This window comes from Ochotona princeps, chromosome 3 (genome assembly GCF_030435755.1).
Source record: "Ochotona princeps isolate mOchPri1 chromosome 3, mOchPri1.hap1, whole genome shotgun sequence".
Classification (NCBI taxonomy): Eukaryota; Metazoa; Chordata; class Mammalia; order Lagomorpha; family Ochotonidae; genus Ochotona; species Ochotona princeps.
The window spans coordinates 42,015,514-42,035,555 of record NC_080834.1 but is presented as its reverse complement, the minus strand read 5'-3'; the positions used below and the strand labels follow the sequence as shown (position 1 = coordinate 42,035,555).

The 20,042-nt window shown below is 39.2% G+C and overlaps 1 pseudogene; it reads left to right on the top strand.

Annotated features, from left to right (window-relative positions):
- Nucleotides 1-1,749: 1,749 nt before the first annotated feature.
- LOC101533343 (triosephosphate isomerase-like) lies at nucleotides 1,750-10,735 on the top strand (annotated as a pseudogene).
- Nucleotides 10,736-20,042: the final 9,307 nt, after the last annotated feature.

Here is a 20,042-nt window from a genome sequence, read left to right as displayed (position 1 = left end):
TTTCTCCTGCTTTGGTCAATTCTACAAGTAGGTAACTCTTCTATTTTCTGTATCATCAAATTTTCCATTCCCACCCACCCCAGGCGCTGAGGTTTATTTACAAATAAGGCACAGTACCCCTAACCTCCCAGCCCAGCATATCCCCTCTCCAGACCCAGCCAGGAGGCAGACTTGGGCCATCCAAGCCAGACAGGGCAGTGACGTCCAGCCATGGGCAGCTCCTGCTGGAGTGCAAAGACTCCAGTCAGTGACAGCAGAAGCCCCGTCCAAGCCATGGTTCTTGGGGCTGCTTCCGCAGAGTGGCATGGGGCTGGGGGAGCTGGGAAGGCAACCAGATTGAGATGGGGGCTGGGCCCCTCGGTGGCAATGCCAAGTTGGCAGGGCTGGCAGCGGATAGCTTCCGGTAGTGGGCTGTTGAGGACACAGAGGACCAGAGGTCCAGGCTCTTGAGGGCCAATCCTTTGGAGGGAGGATGTCCCAGTCCAGCAAGCATTGCCGGACTGGGACAACGTGTCAGACTTTGAGCTCTTGCGCCTACGGATGTGGTACCAGTGTGGAGGGTCCAGGAGGGACAGTAGGACACTCATCTTGACCTGGGTGGACTCCAGCAGGGTCTCAGGGAACAGCTGCTCCTGTAGGGTCCCGCAGACGTGACAGGGGGTGCCAGGATCTGAAGACACCAGGAAGAGGCAGAAGGTTGACATGGTAACAGTACACATGTTCGTGGTCTCCTTCTCACCAATACTCTCGCGCACAACTCGGAAGCCTGGGTCGGAGGAGATGCAAACGCAGTCTTTTCTGTGGGCTTCTCTGAGCTTCTGTAGCCACGAGAAGAAAGCCTCGGCCTTTCTAGTGATGGGAAAGCAGCTATTCGGAGACTTTGCAATCCAGTCATAGCCCAGGTACCGCTGTTCTCTGGCACCTCCAACTCCATACAGAAGGTCACCTTGGACTTCCTTTATTGGGCCAGGATGGACCACGATGTCCGTGCCTTTTGGGACGCCAGATCTTCCCACCCTGCAGAAGGTTCTGAGTCCTTGAAGTTTGCGAAAGAAGCAAAGGTGCTGAGTGGGATCTCAGCTGGCTCAGGGATGCCTGATATTGGCCCTTGGCAGGACGGAGCTGAGCCTGCCACATGAAGCCATTTCCCCTGGGTCACCTTAAAAAAGATTTGTCACATATCTTTGAAAGGCAGAGTTATAGAGGGTTAGGGAGAGACAGAAAGGGATCTTTCACCCACTGGTTTACTTCCCCAAAAGCTACAGTTAGCCTGGACCACATGATCTTCAAACAGGACTCCCACGTGGCAGGCAGTTCGACCTTACAGGTGGTGCCTGAACCTACTGAGCTACAACACTGACCCCCAATTTTTCTACTCTATGAGGTTAGTGCTATTTGTATAAAATGCTTCAGTGTAACCTGTGTGAAAACTCCTTTAACTCATTGTTTTTAACAAGCCTTTCTCAAATTTACTGCTTCATTTTGGAGATAAACTCCTTTGTTTTTCCTCTTACTGTTTCCAATATCTTGAGTACTTTTCAAAGAAAAAGAAACAGCCTATCTTAGCTTCTTTATCAGAAAAATAGTGCAAACTCATAGCATCTGCCTCTGAGAGCTACTGTGGATTCATTCAATTAAAACTATTTAGGTTCACAATTAGCTCAAAGTGAATATTATTTAATAAAATATTGCTGTCTATACTTCCTACTCTGAAATTCATTCCCAGTGACACCAAATAATTTCGAGACTATGTTGGATAAAGCTGGTCAAGGTCTAATCAAAAGAGTAAAACAACACATTGAATGTTTCAAATAAGTGTATTTCAAATACATTCCCCAATGTATTTGGAATGGAGACTGTGAAAGCCTATAAGAACACAGGTTAGGGTTAGAGTTAAGGGTGAGGGTTGAGATTGGGTTTAAGGTTAGGGTTGAGGTTAGGGCTATTTCTAGAAATGGGGTTGGGATTAGATTTAGGGTTAGGATTGTGGTTGACATTAGGGTTAGGTTTGGGGTTATGTTTAGGATTAGGGTTAGATCTGGGTTGGGTTTGGGATTAGCATTGGCTTTAGGTTGAGTCTGAAGTTCGGGTTGTGTTATAGTTAGGGTTAAGTTTAGGGTTAGTGTTAGGTTTACAGTTTAAGATGAGGTTTAGTTTGGGGTTAGGTTTGAGATTAGGTTTGGGGTTCGGCTTAGATTTAGGATTAGGTTGAGGTTGAAATTGGGTTTGAGGTTGGGTTAGGGCTGGAGTTTGAGGTGGATTGGGGTTATGTTTGGAGTAGGAGTTGGGAGTATTGTTAGATTGGGGTTGAGGTTATGCTTAGGTTGGGATGAAGTTGTGGTTATGGTTAGGGTTGGGGTTAGTGTTTCGTGTTGGAGTTGGATTTAGGTTTAGGTTGGGTTTGGGTCAGGGTTATGGTTAGCAATAATGTAAATGTCAGTCATGAGAACCTACAACACTTAGCTACTATTGAGGGATCAGATGAAGCATAATCTCAGAATACACGTCCCCAAAAGAGAATAAGATTATGAGCTGAAGAAGTATGGCTGCTCTTTTTACTTGCCAGTGCCTCTTTAGTACCTCGAATCAGAAAAACCTGAAGAACAGCCACTAGCAAAACAACCTAGAATTTATTCGCACACGTACCTTTTCAGAATTACTTACTGGATCACAAAGGGTACATGTGGAATGAAGAGACAATTGACAAGTGAGCATTTAAAAATAAGTGGCTGCACAGTCAACTTTTTCATAATCCTGAAGAAATTAATAAAATTTTCAGCAAGGTTGCTTAAGACAATTTCCTGGCCAAAGATCTAAATATATATAATTTATCTTATGTGTAAATAAATTTTGTGGTACCATCTTATGCCATAATTTTCTGTGTGGAACATGAAAGTTCTAGTTTATGAACATGAAAATAGTAGCATAGTAATCATTAAAAGAAAGAAAAATACATCCAGAGAAAATGAAAGTTGTCTTATTAATGTGCTGTCAAAATCTTTATTGTCTGTTGGGGAAAATATAATGTGCTTGAATTTGCAACAGGTTGACATCTCTTTCTCCAAGGAAATGCTGGAACTCTTTTGTGGAGGCATTTGTCGTGTGTGTGTGTGAATGTGTTCAGATTCAGAGTGTGGGCAGTGTACTCTAAACACAGAGTTTGAACCCCAGAACTGGTTCTTTTACCTGTAAGACTTCTGGCAAACAAATTAACCAGTTTATGCTTCAGGTTTCTCAGGAGTAAAGCAAGAAATGTGTTAGCATAAAGTTTCACTCAGTGAGTTTATACACACACAAAGCAGTTTAAAATTGTATATGCCCTATATAAAAATAGCTTTTCATAGATACTGTCAGTTATCTCTGCTTTTTTGATCTACTTTCTGAAATTTTCTGTTTATCTACTCCTGCATATTTTTATGCTTTTAGCAATTCTCAAAATAATATGATAAAAAAGCTTACCAAAAATTCTATTCTATGTGGTTGATGTATTTAATTTATTCATTTACTCATTCATTCTAATCTAAATTTCCAAGCTGCAGCTTAGAGTTGCGCAGTTATTGAAAAGCACAGATAAAGCAGAAGTAAAATAACATTTACAGCACTTCAAACGCCTGAGTGTTCCTTCATTCTCCTTGAAGATCACATAGGAAGATATTATTTTTCTTAACATTGTGCTCAAATCTAATCATTTGGCTAAAATATCTTCCTTGTACATTGACACAACTGTGAGAGAGGCTTTGTACCTTTCTCACTGAGAATACACTTTCCAGAAGGCAAAAAAAATCATTCATAAGGAACTTATATTTTATTCTTTTATCAACATTACATATGTCATGGGAACTGCGTGATCTATTTAGCCACTGCTGTGCTACCAAGACTTGTGATTAAAGCATAGATTGTGTGAGTCACAATTCATCCCAGGAGATGATGTTCTGTATATGGCAGGGATGGATTTTCTACATTGCATTGTCTAGCCTATAGCTTGAGAATAAAATGTAAGTGTATTCCACAAGCAGATTCACAGGGAATTCTGTTTATAACTCTTCTTAGGCAATTTTAGCAATATTTGTGTAGTATGTTTTTGTGTGTATGCATGTATTAATGTGTATTAGGGCGGCCTAATTTTCTTGCTATCAGAAAGGATATATAAGTAAAATTACAATTTCATGACCTCTTAATCCCTAGCACTTTTCCAGTTGACTGCTCTTAAACAATTAATTATTAAATATTGTCTACAGCAAAAAATTGTAGTAGACTTATACCCTTTCAGAGATTTAAATGCAGTAAGTAGCATCCATTAGCTATAGAAGATACATTTTACTATTTCCACAAAATTTTGTGGGAACTTGATACTTTTCCTTTTTTTTTTTTAGATTTGTTTATTTTTGCTTGAAAATCATAGTTGCAGGAAGAGTGGAAAGAGACTAAGAGAGAGATCGTTCATCTGCTAAATTTACCGCCCCAAATGATTGCTACACCCAAACTTAGCCAGTCAGAGGATGAGATCCAGGAACCGTCTCCCATGTGAGTACAGGGCACCAAGGCCTTGTACCACATCCCATGGATTTTTCAGGCCATTGGCATGGCCCTAAATTGAAAGCAGAGTAGCTGGGACTCAAAGCACTGTTTATATGGGATGCTGGAACCACAAGCTGAAGATTAGGCTGCAATGCCACACCACTCCAGGGACTATTCATTAAAATATATTTCAACTAAATGCATGAAATTTTAAATTATTATTTTACTGTAAAGTAAGACTTACAGAGAGAAGGAGATACAAAAAGGAAGATCTTCCATCCATTGATTCACTCCCAAGTGGTTTCAACCACCAAAGATGAATCGATCAAAACTCAGGAATTTCTACCAAATCTTGCACATGGATTAACTGTGCCAAGGTCTTTGGTCATCCTCTTGCTTTCTCAGGCCACTAGCAGGTTGTTGGATGAGAAGTGGAACAACTGGGACACAAACTGACACTCATATAGGATCCTACTATATGCAATGAGGATTTAGCCACTAGGCTATCACACCCGACCCTAAATGCATATAATTTTAATTTATGGTTCAATATATATGCCATAACTTGTATAATAATTTATCACAGAAAACAAGAATTATTACCTTACCAGAGACAGCTTGTTATGTCTCTTTCTAGTCAAAAAATTTGATTCAGGGAATATCAATTTATGACTTCTAAGAGATTGCCAAATGTATATGTATATTTCAAAAAGTTCCTATAAATGGAATAAATACAGTTCTTTTGTTCTAAAAATTGCTTTGAAATCCTCACATAAAAAGATCATTCAAGACATATGAAAAATGCATATTGTAGAGAAACTATGGGTTTCCATTTTTTTTTGCAGCAAAACATATACAACTTTTAATCCCACTTTCCAAGAATTTTATGAAACCTCCAGTAGACTTTTGTGCTTAAATTAGAGTTTCTGGCTTCTTTTGCTCATTAAAGTGTCTTTGAAATTTATCTGTGTCTCATTCATAGACTTCCTTTCAAGCCAAGTAGGGCTACAGGATCTTGGTTTACCACAGTGCTGAAATCGTCTTCTCTTGAAGGCATTAGGTTTGTTTTCAGACCTAGACTAGCAGGATTTATATTATTATGGATGACTGACTTGTAATGATAGAATAAATACCCATGCATGTGCATATCTTGGTGTACCCAACAGCAAATGATTAAGATAGTAGGCAAGCAATGGATTTTATTCATTTTTACTGGTATTTTTTCATGAGCAGTAATTGTAGAATTTAATATTGCCTAATTCATAAATTTTTGGTATTAGAAATAATTCACTATGGTATCTTGCATAAAAAGTGCTCATAGTTGCATAGATATTTTTCTATAGTTTCTTCTATAAAATATGACTCTGGTGTTTATGCTGAGATCTAGGATATAATTTTTGGCAAATTTTATTAATATTGTTGAAAATATCACTTAGACTTTCACATTAATATCTATTTATTGGAATCACTTTATGTGACATCTATAGAAACATTTTAATATTAATCCAAACTGGGAAAGTTTTCAGTTTGATGTATTTCAGATAAATAAGTTGGTTTAAAAAATAAATTTTAACATCTTAGGAAGTTTATCATGTTAATTTGGGGTAGCTATTACATAAAAGAAGATAATATAATGCAATAGTTGTTATAGACTAAATTTTGCTTCCCCGTCCCCAGCACAAAGTTCAGATGTTGAAGTGCCGAATTCCATTTACTCAGAATGTGACTTAAAAGAAAATTTAGAAGAGAATGAAGTTAAAAGGAATCATTATAGAATGGGCCCTAGTGCAATTTTACAGGTATCTTTATAAGAAAAGTATATAATGGCACACCGGGGAAGTGGTGTTGCCCAGAAGTGTGAGCACACAGCCAGACTAAGGAGGGAGGCCTCAGGAGATCTATGCAGCATGCTCCTGGACTTCTACCTGCTAGAACTGTGGACATATCTTCATTTGAAGCCACCAAGTCTGTTATGTTCCTTCATGAGAATGCCCGTGGACTGAGTTTTAGCCCTACTCCTATTCAATCCGTGTGTTGACACCTTATCCTCAAATATGACAATGCTAACAGGCTAATCGGTTTTTATAAAGTTCTTTTTTTCATGTCCTTCTTACAAACTTACTTAATTTTTTTTCTATTTATTTAAGAGGTAGAGAGAAAGCAAAGCCAGATAGAAGTCCTATCTGCTGATTTATTCCCCAGTTGTCACAAACAGCCAGGGCTGGGCCAGGCCAAAGCCTGCAGCCAGGAACTTGACTCTTATGTGTGTGGCACAGACACAAAACTGGAGTCCTCACCTGGGGGCTCCTAGAGTGTGCATTAGCAGGTAACTGGAATCAAAAGTGGAACGTGGACTTGAATGCAGGAACCACAATACAGGATGAAGTGATCTAAATGGTGGTTTAATGACTTAGCATGACAGCTGCTCTCAGAGTCAGATTCTATAAGGTATTAATTAAGGTTGATTAAATAAGAGTACACTCCTATACACTCCATTATGCCTCACCATATCAGAGGGAGACCAGTAAGTTGTCATAGCAAAGGTCACTTGCAGACACAGTGAAAAGGAAGCCAGTTGCAACTCACAAACCAAATACTCAGGAGAAACCGATCCCGATGAACCTTTGTTGTAGAACTTTCCACTCCCTAAGCCAAAAGAAACACAACTGGATTACTGAAGCTTGTCAGGCTGAGTTTTTGTTACAGCTGCTTTGATAGGCAAACGTAGCAACCATAGCACACTAATACAGGGAGCTGGTCAGCATCAACTATTCTGAATTTAGGGGCAGGTAGCCCAACAACAGTCCATAGGGAAAATACATTCCTTACATTCAGGCTGAAGTCTGTGTCTGTCAGTGTCCAACAGCTGACCTGTGTCTGCCACTGAATGAGATGCCAAAAATGGAAGCCCTGGCCAGGCGCACAATTTGCTCCTCTTCCGCATGCTCTGCCTTCCTTGCCTCCCTACCTCCCACTGAGCAAGTACACTCAGAGCTGAAACTTTGCCTCTCACAGTTATGTATCAAAAGAATATCCAGTATGAAGCCCAGGCAAGTTGGTTGACTTGAGCCAGAAACAACAACCAAAAGGAAATAGATACCCTGCCGTTCCCCGCCAGGTTAAAGTGAAAAGAAGCAGACTCTTGTCACTATCCACATTTATGCTGTGAGCATGCTAATGAAAGAAATTAAGAACCGAATAACAGCAGAAGCCATGCAAGTTTCAATTCTGCCCTTGTCAAACTTAGTAATAAAAGCTACAATTGTATTATTGCTTGGGAGGAAACATGATACCATAATCGAAGTCTTTGTGTTAGATGGGTCTGTTATCTTCAGCATTAGACATATTTCACTTTTAAGAAAGCCTGAGAATAGAGTTAAAGCTTCAATTTAAGATTTAACAAATAAATTTTATAAATGCTTTATTCTAACAGAAAACACCCATCCTGGGTAAAGTGTGCTGAACATTAACAAGCTCCTGAAAAAGTCATTTTGAATAAAAAAAATATAATGAAGTTATTGTGAAGTATCAATTCACTTAGATACAAAGTTCCATATGAAAACTACCAAAAACGCAAAAATAGTGTAAAATGAAGTTTACAACTTGATCCTTTTCACCAAAATGACATTTAAGTCCAATTACAAGATTCAGTCATATCAACACAGTTTTCCACAAGAAATAATACTTTATATTAATAATATTACTATAGGATTTCAGGACAAAATACATATGATACTGTACTCAAGTGAAAAGCAATTACAAAACATAATGTTATGAAGCAAACTTGAATTGTACACCCAATTTGTATCCAATTACCCTTTTGGTTGTGTATAGATAACTTGGAACATATTAGCATGTAGCATACCATTATCCATTGATGTGTTGTAAGCATGTATGTTCACAAGTTTTCAAGGTTTCAATGTTTTCTTTCATTTTTTCCCCATAAGTGTTTTCCTATCACAAAACTTATTTTTTTTTCATAATACTGTTCCATAGGAATAGGAACTCCCCCTTGCGTGCCTTTCTTCCCCCAAATTTTCCTCCAAGTTACTACATGTTAGTATATTAGTATGGTCCTTCAGTAAGCATCAAAAGTACAATATTCTGCTATTTAAGTGTACTATGATATTGTATGTATTCACAATGATAAACAATCTAGTATCCTATTGTCACAGTCTATTCAACTGATTCATTGGGAGTCCTCCTTTTGTTTGATAGCAGAGATACATACTGCCATGTATCTTAACTTCCCAGCATGCTAGTGTCCACCTGACAGTTCATCTGTGAAAAAATATGGATATGCATGTGCACCTATGTGTCTATCATTTTTGTATTTTTCATGAAGGTTGCCTTATGTCAGAGAACTTATATTTGCAGTAGTACAATCTACAATAATGGCCAACTGAAACAACACAAGCACTTGTCAAAAAGAGGAATGGTTGAAGAAATTGTGGGATACTACTCAGCCATTAAAATAATTAAAGTCTATCATTTGCAATGAAAGGGTCCCAATTAGAGACCATTATGCTCCGTGAAATAAGCCAATCCCGAAAGGACAGATTTAAAATTCAATTTTTAATGGAGCTGATTTTAAAATAACCAAAGAGGTCTTCATAATTTAAAAAGTTTGACGTGCCAGCATTGTAGGGTAACAAGTTATGTGTCTATGAAGCTAACATCTCAGACAGAGGCTGGTTTCAGACTTGGCTGCTCGGTTTCTGATCCAACTCCCTGCTAATGTATCTAAGAAAGCAACAGGAGATGGCCCAGACACTTAGACCCTGAACTCTCACGTAAAATCCAGGAAAAGCTCTGGATTATTGGCTTTGGCAAGGCAGAACCCTGTCCATTGTAGCCATCTGGAGAGTGAATCAACAGATGGATCATCTCTCTCTCTCTCACACACACACACACACACACACACTATCCCTGTACTGTCTCTATAACTCTGCCTTTTCAAGTATATAAAAGTGTTTAAGAACACAGAAAAAATAAGTTTGGAAATAACGTGGGAAAAAAAAACAAAACATGTATGAAAAATCAAACTGCACTACAATTCTCATATAAACTGTTTCTTAGGTTTCTGAAGTTGATAAGCTGCTACAACATAATACATTAAGTAATTAACAGCAACAGAAATTTATTGCGGTGGCTAGTGACCTTCAGTGTGCAAAGTCTAACGCCACGGCGCCTTCCAGGAAGTTCTTCGTTGGGGGTAACTGGAAGATGAACGGGAGGAAGAAGAACCTGGGGGAGCTCATCACTACCCTGAACGGAGCCAAGGTGCCAGCCGACACCGAGGTGGCTTGCGCAGCCCCCACTGCCTACATTGAGCTCGCCCGCCAGAAGCTGGATGCCAAGGTCGCTGTGGCTGCCCAGAACTGCGACAAAGTGGCTAATGGGGCCTTCACCGGGGAGATTAGCCCTGGCGTGATCAAGGACTGTGGAACGACGTGGGTGACTCGGAGAAAAGGCTTGTCTTCGCGGAGTCAGAAGAGCTGATGGGCAGAAGGTGGCCCATGCCCTGGCAGAGGGGCTTGGCATGATCGCCTGCAACGGCAAGAAGCTGGATGAGAGGGAAGCTGGCATCACCGGGAAGGTCGTTTTTGAGCAAACCAAGGTCATCACAGATAACATGAAGACTGGAGCAAAGTTGTCCTGGCCTATGAGCCCGTGTGGGCCATCGGAACTGGCAAGACGGCAACACCCCAACAGGCCCAGTAAGCACATAGGAAGCTCCGAGGATGACTCAAATCCAACGTGTCGGACTCAGTAGCCCAGAGCACCTGCATCATTTATGGAGGGTCCGTGGCCGGAGCAACCTGCAAGGAGCTGGCCAGCCAGGCAGATGTGGACGACTTCCTCGTGGGAGGAGCCTCCCTCAAGCCCAAGTTCGTGGACATCATCAATGCCAAGCAATAGGCCCAGCCACTACCCCTTGCCCTCGCTGCTAAGCCAGCGCCTACTAGGACAGCCCAGAGGAAGCCCAGCCATGGCCCCTCCTCTGCACGCGCTTCCAGTGGTGTCCCAATCTTGCTCTTCCCTGGCCGTTCACATCTCCCCTTCGTCGTGGTTGGGGCCAGGCCAAATACTTGTCCACTTACTGTAATCGTTAGGACTCAACATGTCACCCAGCCGGCTCCTCCTCAGTTGAGGGGGAGGAGGGGGACACTTGCTCCTTCATCCCCAGGAGCCCCAGCGAGGGCAGCATGCCACCCTTCCTCACGGTGCCTGTGCGGTTGTAAGCAAGCCACCCCGCTTGTGGGTGAGGGAAATAAACAGCAAAGAGCAAAAAAGAAAAAAAGAAATTGATTGCATACAATGATGAAAGCTGGGGAGTTACACTCAAGGAGCCGACAGCTTTGGTGTCCTCCCATGGTACAGCAGATGAACAGCCTTCTGTGGGCGTTCATCCTACTCAGGAAGCTAAATCCCCTACCCCAAGTGTCTGCTTCTTTTTGTGATCTCATCTGGGTTAGATTTCAACATTCGAATTTTGATAGGACATAGAGTTGCACATCATAACATTCAATTCTAAATAACCTAGAGTTCACAGAGTATATTTTAGTACTGGCTTGACATATGCTTCCATGTGTGAAAATTACTTGGATATTAGAAAGATAAATGTCGCGTATTCTTGTGCATTTAAATTAAAAAAAAAACTTCTTTGTTCAATACCTATTTATTTGTGCAATGACAAGCACAGGAGTTTATCTAGCAGAAAGGTCATTACTTTACTTTCACCCCACTTGGGTATCCTCAGGCCTTATTTTTCTAATCTCTAGATTTTTTTTTCAGGCAGCTTGATTTAATATCTCTACAGTGACAACTATCTGGTCCGTAGGTTGACTAACTGCACACGTATTAAATATGCATAGATTCATTCAGCATCACTGTACAAATATTAAAATAGAAAGACAAAATAAAAACACGTCAAAGAAAATGAAAAACACATCAGTTTGTGCCTAAGTGGCTATGCTGATTGAGCATTAAATTTAGTTCTTGTCATTGTAGCAAGATAAAAATGGAAACATGATAGATTATCCAATTGTCATGATCTGATAAAAAACAATATATCAATTCGTCAAGTGAGATCATTTTTTTCCTGATACTAAGTCATTCAACCAATGCATCAATTTAATGGACAATATATTATTAAGTGAAATCCTTGAGTCATGTGATGGCTTATTGAGAGAATCTATCAATATAGAATCGAGGTCATATCAAAATGAGTTTGTTGCTAATAACATACTCTATCATGAGGCAAAAGAGCGTTTTTGTTCAAAAAAACTCATTTCACAAGTACTTATCTAAATAAAAGTGAATACATTCAGTGTTAATGATGAAACTGGTGACTTAGTGTATAAATTTACTTTCTTCAAGCATTCAATCAAAATATCTCTGTTCCCTACATATCTACATTTCTTCCTTTTTGATGCAATCTGATCAGCCTTTCCCATTTATAAAAAAAAAAAATCAGTAAGCATTCTTGAAGGAATGTTCACATTTACAAGGCACTTGGTTAGGGCTTAAGGACATAAGATATTAGCCGCCACTCATTTTCGTAGTCAGGGAGCAAGCATTATTTTACTAGGAGGAGTGTTGTTCCCTGATGGTGACTCTTTTCCTTTTCTCATTTCTTTGTATTTATTTGTTTTCAGTTTATTCTAAATGCACAAAGATATAGGGAATCCTTTACTACTTCATTCTTCTTTTAAAAAGATTTATTTGTTTTATTACAAAGTCAGATATACAGAGAGGAGGAGAGACAGAAACGAAGATCTTCCGTCCGATGATTCACTCCCCAAGTGACCACAACGGCCGATGCTGTGCCAATCCGAAGCCAGGAACCAGGAACCTCTTCCAGGTCTCCCACATGGGTGCAGGGTCCCAAAGCTTTTGGGCCGTCCTCGACTGCTTTCCCAGGCCACAAGCAGAAAGCTGGATGGGAAGTGGAGTCACCAGGAACAGAACCAGCGCCCATATGGGATCCCAGGGCGTTCAAGGTGAGGACTTTAGCCACTAGGCCACACCGCCGGGCCCACTAGTTCATTCTTTAAATACCCACAAATGCAAGCACTATGCCACGACAAAGCCAGAGCACAGAACTCAACCTAGGTTTACCTTGTAAGTACCAGAAACCTAGCTACTCAAGACGCAGCCTGCAAGCTTCCCAGTGTGTGCACTCACAGTAAGCTGGAAGCCAGAGCAGGTTTGGGACTTCAACCAGACACCCCATTATGAGATGTGTGCATTTGAAGAAGCTTATTAGCAACTGTACCAAACACCCATTTCTGCACTGAATTCACCTCTGCCAAAACCAGCTTCAGTATTAAATTCAGATAAGAAGTATACTAGCACACGGAATCAGATTTAGTGTCTTACAGAAAGAATCTTATTATCATGTCCTCGCATGACAAACAGGGTAACGAATTGATCTTAGGCCTCTGCTATAAGGGTAACAATGTCATTCATGAGAATTCAACCAACATTGTTTAATCATCTCTCAAAGGCTTTTCTCCTAATACCATTATCCTAGGAGGCAGAGTAGAATTCCAAAATGTAAATACAGCAGAAACAAAAATATTCAAATCATTGAAAAATTTCCAATTTCATTTTATTTTTAAGACGAAAAAATGCTCAACAAAATGAGAACTTCACATTGCAAATAGATGCTTTGCTACAGACAGCACATAGCTAGCACATAGCTCTTCTCCTTCCTGAACAATTCAAATATGTGTGCAATCTGTCAGAGTAAACATCGCTAAACTCCAATACAGTTTCATCAGTACTTTTCAATTGCTCAGGTGCACTGCTAGATACACCTGTCAATTCTCTGTCACAAGAATTATTTGCTGTAAACAGGTTGCTCCAGTGTATCATAAACAGTCATTTTAATCCTCCTAAGATAGCATTCAAAAGAATGCAATGAAAGGAAGACTCTAATCCCTCGTCCTTTTCATGTCCCTCGTCCTGGAAGTAGGGAGATCAGCTTTGATAGTGGATTACTGAACACAACATGTTCTTATTGTAACATCACAGATTGGATTTAGCACAAAAGTACATTTCTCTGATCTGAAAACAGCACCAGCTGAAGCCATATTTCTCCTGGATATTCTGCCACACTGCTGTGCGTCTTCTTATCATTCAGCCAGTTTATTATAATTCCCTTTTAGCACAACTTCCAAGAATTTACATCTGTCACTTGGAGCGAAGCATCGTGAAGGTTTACCACCAGTCTGAGAAACTGGACTTGGTTTTGTTACTGCATTTCCTGACTTAGATGCCAAGGAAACACCTTAAAGCGGCTGTAAGCTTGTTAGTCATTAGGGCTACTGTTATCAGCAATCCTTTGACAGTTTATCATAATCTTCAAGCTAGCAGCTTGAGCAAATGTGTCAGTTCTCTGTTGTTCATTTAGACAACATTACATGATTGTATTTAGGTCCAGATGATACTGAATTGGCTAGGATTGCCCTCTTTTCACATTTCATGTAATTCAGCAAATCTGAGAATTGTTTCTCTAAGAGATTACGCCTACATAAGAAGATTCTAACTTTAATTTTGGTATAATCACAAGTTCAATATGACACAAATTTCAATGTGTCCAAATGTCTACTTCTCTAGACAGCTGTCTCAGGCATGGACAAAATTGTAATAATTTCAACTGAGATAATCAAGAGTAAATAAATAGACATTACTTTTACCAATCTATTTATTTATTAATTTAAATAAATAAGACATGTTTAGAAAATGAGTCCAGAATGAGAACAAAAAATTGAATCAACATTTCTTTTGTCCAAATGATCAAAGAATTAGGTAAAAGTCACTATGTACATTTTACCATTTCGGTTCAAATCCAGACAAAATCAGAGTATCTCACTCTTGTCCAAAAATTAACCAATGAAGTCACTGCTCTCCAGAATTTCTCTTATGAGAGGGAATCTTAGTCTTTGGAGAATCATGGCAGTTAAATAATAACTGAAAAAAGATGTGAACAACTGCCTGTTGGAATGAAAAATAGGAAGGGCTCTTGCTTGATAGATGTTTGATTCCAGAATAGGTTTACAAAACAAAAATTTGGACCTGGCAATGTAGCCTAGTAGCTAAAGTCCTCACCTTGCACATGCCAGGAGTCCATATGGGTGGTATCTTGTGTCCCAGTGGCCCCATTTGTGGCCGCTTGTGGAGTGAATCAGCAGATGGAAGATCTTCCTCTCTGTCTCTCCTCCTCTCTATATATGTGACTTCCCAATCAATCAATTAATACATTTTTAAAAAACTATGAAACAGCACAGAAAGACCCAATGTGTCTTGCAATCATCTTCACCTATTATCAGTGTCTTATATTAATGTAACATATTGCTATGCTTAAACAGCCATTATTCATAGGAGAAGTAACCTGAGTTGTACCATTTATCTGTTCTTCTAAAGTTATGTACATTCTTAATAAATGCACAACCCTAGTTTTTTATTGATATTTAACCACTTTTATTCTTTGCTTATCTTCCTTCAAAACACCAATTCCTCTTGGCAACAGACATTGATTTTACTGCCCTATATGTGAATTCTTTCTTATCTTGGGTCTCTGCATATAAGAAGGGGATCTGTAATCCTATATTTGCAACAGCACAATCTACAACAGCAAAGATATAGAAACAATCCAGATGTGCGTCCAAAGAAGAGTGGTTAAAGAAACTGTGGCACATCTAATCCATGGAATATTATTCAGCTATTAAGAAGAATGAAATTACACCATTTACAACCAGGTGGTCCGAACTAGAGACCATTATGCTCAGTGAAATGAGTCAATCACAAAAGAACAAATACCATATATTCTCTCTTATAAGGAAACCAACATGGAAAGTGTAACTTCAATAATCTCATCCATACTGTTTTTTAGTTGTTAATTTGCTTTTCTGGCTGTATGCCATGTGTTTTGATGTTTTTAATTTCAGTTTTGTTTATTCCAAATAATTCATTTTCTCTTGTTGAATTCATCACTTGCTCATGGATTACACGGTGGCATCATTTTTCCCAAGAGACTTTTGTGTTTCCTTTTTGTCACTCATGTGTTACTCAGTGGTACGTTTTTTCATGGTGCTGTAATTTCTTGTTGATGTTGTTGTTGTTGTTGTTGTTGTTGTTGTTGTGGCTGTTCTAACTCATACCTGTTGTTGACCTGGTTTCATGGCTTCTCACTTACGGAAATGTATAGTGATGGAGTACTGGTGTCTATCATATACAAATGTGGAGGAATAATGGAACATGCATCCCTGCTTTCAGATGAAAGATAGATTCCCAATGAAACTGTTGGACATGTGGAGACAATGGGATGCTGGACTGCCTGACATTGTCTGTACCAACAGTGTCAGGGTACACTTAAATAAGAGACTAATAGAATCATGATTCCTTATGAAGAACTACACTATTGTAGTAAAATGGGGAAAACCTGTAGGAGGGTGGGAGTTTGGGGCGGGAGGAATCCCAGCCTATACAAGATTGTACCACATAATTCAGAATTCAAAATAAAAATATATTTAAAAATATTTGATGCACAAATTTATATACTAACAGTAAGTTTTAACAGTTTGGTGCTCTAAGGCTAGGGTTATCAGTTGTTACCTAATATCAGTTATGATATCCTAATTATAAAAAGCAGGCTATTTAGCTACTCAATCTATTTGTTCCTTTTCTGACCAGTTACGGTGCCAGCTGTGGCAGGTTGAGTTCTCTAGGAATCACCATCAGAGAAGATAATACATTAGAATTTCACCAGAGAGTGCTTGGAGACTTTACAAAAAGGAATCAACAGAGGCCGAATTTGATACAAGGAGAAATTCAAATGTGATGCAATCCAAAGATTTCTCGAAACTCATGAGAAGCTCTGAGGCTATGACATTCTTTCAACATCACCTTAACTGTGCAAGAGAACTGGGTTTTCTATTCTTGAATTTCTATTCCTTGAATACACATTGGCTGTGGGAAGTTAGTATGACCAGTTTTCAAAAATAAGTAAATAAAAACTGCTACCTAGGGGAAAGTAGCCAGTAGCATTATGAGAAACTGTGAAAGAAAACATTTTGGGGGACAAAAGGATGCCTGGAGAATGCCTCATAAAATCCACTCTGGAAATACGGGAGTTAGTGACCCGCTGGCCTCTAGTGCATGCAGCTACTTCTAATAAAATACGGAGTCATGATACACCAAAAACTATGACAGGTGGATATTTGCACTTCAGGCGATAACTCTGTGGTTCCTATAGTTTTCCAGGGGGCACATTCAAGATACAAAGGATATGAGACCCACAGATGGTTGTTATTAGTACAGAGAACTGCTCAGGAGTAAACAACAAAGGATTCACAGTACAATGGCTTCAGATATTGCCCTCTTATGGCAAACCTCACAATCCACCATTACAGTACCCTGAATTCAGATGCCAGTGATAGACCTGAAGATCCCAGGAGCAGCCTCACTTCTGACAAACTGGCTACAAATTGGAGGATTGTTACCATCCTGTGAGGTTTGACAATTCATTAGAATGACTCAGAACTCAGGAAAGTGCTCTACAACAGATTGATTGCAGTAGAGAGGGTACAAATCAGAATTGGACCAAGAAGAGACATGTAACACTCTGTCTTGGATATTACTACACTCTAAGATTCCAATGTCCTTAGACTCAAGAGTTAGAAAAGATTACCCTTCTCCCAGCAAATAATGTGTAAACACGCACACACACACACAGAGAGAGAGAGAGAGAGAGAGAGAGAGAGAGAGAGGAAAAAATTAAACACATAAAACAAAACAATGAAACCCTTCCAAGGGAGGTATCCAGAATCTTTACTGTGGTTTTATTATGAAAGAATTGTGGATTGAATTCACGGGTCATGCAGCTGAATCCAATGTGCAGATCCCCTCTGCCTCCCAGAATATTTGCAAGAAAGTGAAACCTCTTTTTTTATGATCATTTTGGATTAGTGGACTTGGTTCTTGCCCCTGAAAAAAATGAACACTCAACTATATGAACATAGCTACCATAAAAATGTAAAGCATAGTATATAGGAAAAAAAGAGAGAAGTTAATAACTTTGCCAATAGCATATGTAGTAGTACATAATTAACACAATAAGCATCCTACAGGTGCCAGCTCTATAAATCACTGTGCCACCAGTTGCAGGCACAACTTCTTCATCATGACAACCTCATATAATTAAAGCACTAATCATCAAATATAGCCCAAGAGAGTTAGAGATATGAATATGAAAAAATTACCCATGAAATTCAGGATCACAAGGCAAATACAATTGGAATGGAGATGGTGATTGTAAACTGTTAAACCACAGGAATAGTGCTTAGAAATACTCTAAGTTTAGGCAAGAAATAATGTTTCCCAAATACAGACTCTCACAAAGGCTATTAATCCCCTCACACATGCAAAACAAAGTTAATGCTGATCAATCATGGATAAGTATATAAACTTTGATACAAAAATGGAAAATTTCATCTTTATAAACTCCTTCTAGTATCAAAAGGAGGACAAAAGAGTTTTTGTAGATTCTATCCCCTGAGTTGTTGGGTTAATTGGGTCTTTAAAGCAGAAAGAGTAGTTGGAGTCCATTTAATAGTTTATATTAAAATACGTTAAGATAAGTGGACCAAACAAGGCCTGGATATGTTTTAAAAGATTTATTTTTTAAACCAGAGTTATAGAGTGAGAGAGGGAGAGATACTAAGAGATGTTCCATGAGTTGGTTCACTTCCCAAAATGTCGCAATGGCTGGATCCGGGCTAGGTAAACCCAGTTTTTTTTCTGATGTCACCTGGGTGGCAGGGGATCAAGTACTTTGACCATTATTTTTGCTTTCTTGAGTCATTAGTAAGAATCTGGTTGGAAGTTGTGAAGTTAGTAACTCAATACATTGTTTTAGTGCAAAATCAAAATTCCTACCTATGGAGAAGTTACCTAGCCTAGCAGTTAACATGTGCCCATCTCAAACCAGAGTTCTGCATTCTATGCCTGTTCTGCTTTTCAAACCCACCTTCTTCTCGATGCAGATCCTATCAGGTAGCAGTCATGGCCCCAAGGAAGGTCTCAGTTGAGCTTGTAGCTCTGACTTCAACATTGGTGCAGCCTTGACTTTCAAGACATTTAACAGTGAACAAGCAAATGGTAGCACGTAATAAGTAATATTCTCTCTCTCTCTCTCTCTCTCTCTCTCTCTCTCTCCTCTCTCTCTCTCTCTCTCTCTCTCTCTTTCTCTCTCTCTCTCATTCCTCCCCACCTTCCATCTCTCCCTGTGTGTATGCCTATGTGCTTCCCTCCTCTCAAATAAATCTCTTCAAAAATATAGAAAACACAAATACCATGTATATCATTAGACACTTCTAGAACTATAATGACACTTCCCAGCCTATATGTACATTTACACTCTCATCTTGCTTCTTCCCTCTTTTCTTATTTTTCTTTTAATTTTCACAGTGACACACTTTCAATTTACCATATAATCACAGAACAAAAATCTTCCACAGAATCCAATAAGCAATAAGCAAAAAAAATTAATGACACTATTTCTTGTAGGTGTATACTGTGAACATTATCGATCAAATCTCAAAATATCAATTTTGCGACTAAATGTTAAAATTGTTTTTATTCTGTATATTGGTTACTACAAATCATGGAAAACAGTTTAAATTTACAATTTGGAGTATTTTTGTTTAATTCAATAAGCATAATGGTTTATATTTTCATCAATTTTATTGAGAAAAATAGAATTTCATTTGTTTTTCCAGCTCAGGAGTACTCATTATGTATATATACCACAATATCACTATTTAACCTTACAATACAGGGATAAGTAGGCTTAGATTTTTGGTTCCTTTGGCTGTAATGCAGTTTGTACTTAGAAAATTCACAGATTTATTACAAGAAAGGACAACAAAATAAACTATGTGTTTTATTACTATTTCATTTTATGATTCATTAATAGTCAAAACATAAGCAAACTGTACCTTAGTATTGGTTTCATATTAAGCAATGATATGGCATTGGAAAAACAATAAAGGGCCCGACGCGATGGTGTAGTGGTTAAAGTCCTTGCCTTGAATGCGCCAGGATCCCATATGGGCGCTGGTTCTGGTCTCGGCAGCCCTGCTTCCCATCCAGCTCCCTGCTTGTGCCTTGGGAAAGCAGTTGAGGACGGTCCAAAGCTTTGGGACCCTGTGCCTGCGTGGGAGACGTGGAGGAAGCTCCTGGCTCCTGGCTTTGAATTGGCTCAGCACCAGCCATTGTGGCTGCTTGGGAGTGAATCATCAGATGGAAGATCTTCCTCTCTGTCTCTCCTCCTCTCTGTATATCTACCTTTCCAATAAAAATAAATATTTTTTAAAAAGAAAACAATATAAGGAATGCAGTTTTTTATCAACATGATGAATATGCTAGCCCAGCTACTAAACTTGTGTAGGCACGGGGAGTGATGGCATGTGGAGGGTATACGAAGAAGGGAATCCTAAATCAGAGTTCAGAAT